The following is a 614-nucleotide window of genomic DNA, read 5'->3' as shown; positions in this document are numbered from 1 at the left end:
CGGGTAAGTCAGTCAGTACAGTATACACCACACATCTCAGTGCTGGGCAGATGCCTGACCAGCAGCATAACCAAAGCGCTGGCAAGGCTTGACTGGAGTGCATGCAGAAACGGTATGCCGTACTTATTGGAGTGGATTTCTTGAACATAATTTTGCCAGAGGACAACGCCTACTCTTACTGACGTTGCATGGGTCCGTCCTTTTTCAGTGCGCCAATTAGTGCGTGCTGCACACGGGATCTCGGTACAGTTTCAAGTCAAATTTTAAGTTGGGAGAAAGGAAGATTGTGATAACCAGATTCGAACCCATTGCCGAGAACCCCACGGCGGCCACTGCATTGACTTAACCAGTTTATGCATTTAATAACCATAATGTTTAACGTGCATGTACAAAAAATTGAAAATTGATCACATCCTTTCTTATGAAGCGCTGATTCATAGGTTCGAATCTTTATTTCGTGCGCCTGTGATCCGACTCAGAAGCCATAACCCGATGTAACACTGACAATACAGGTCAATGCACATGCGCATTCACATTACTTCAATTTCATTAACTTTTAAACACCATTTTGAGCACACAATTAAAGATAAAAATAAGGCAGCAACAATTAGTTA

The sequence above is a fragment of the Babylonia areolata genome, chromosome 9 (genome assembly GCF_041734735.1).
Source record: "Babylonia areolata isolate BAREFJ2019XMU chromosome 9, ASM4173473v1, whole genome shotgun sequence".
Taxonomy (NCBI): Eukaryota; Metazoa; Mollusca; class Gastropoda; order Neogastropoda; family Buccinidae; genus Babylonia; species Babylonia areolata.
Note: the sequence above shows the minus strand (reverse complement) of the source record.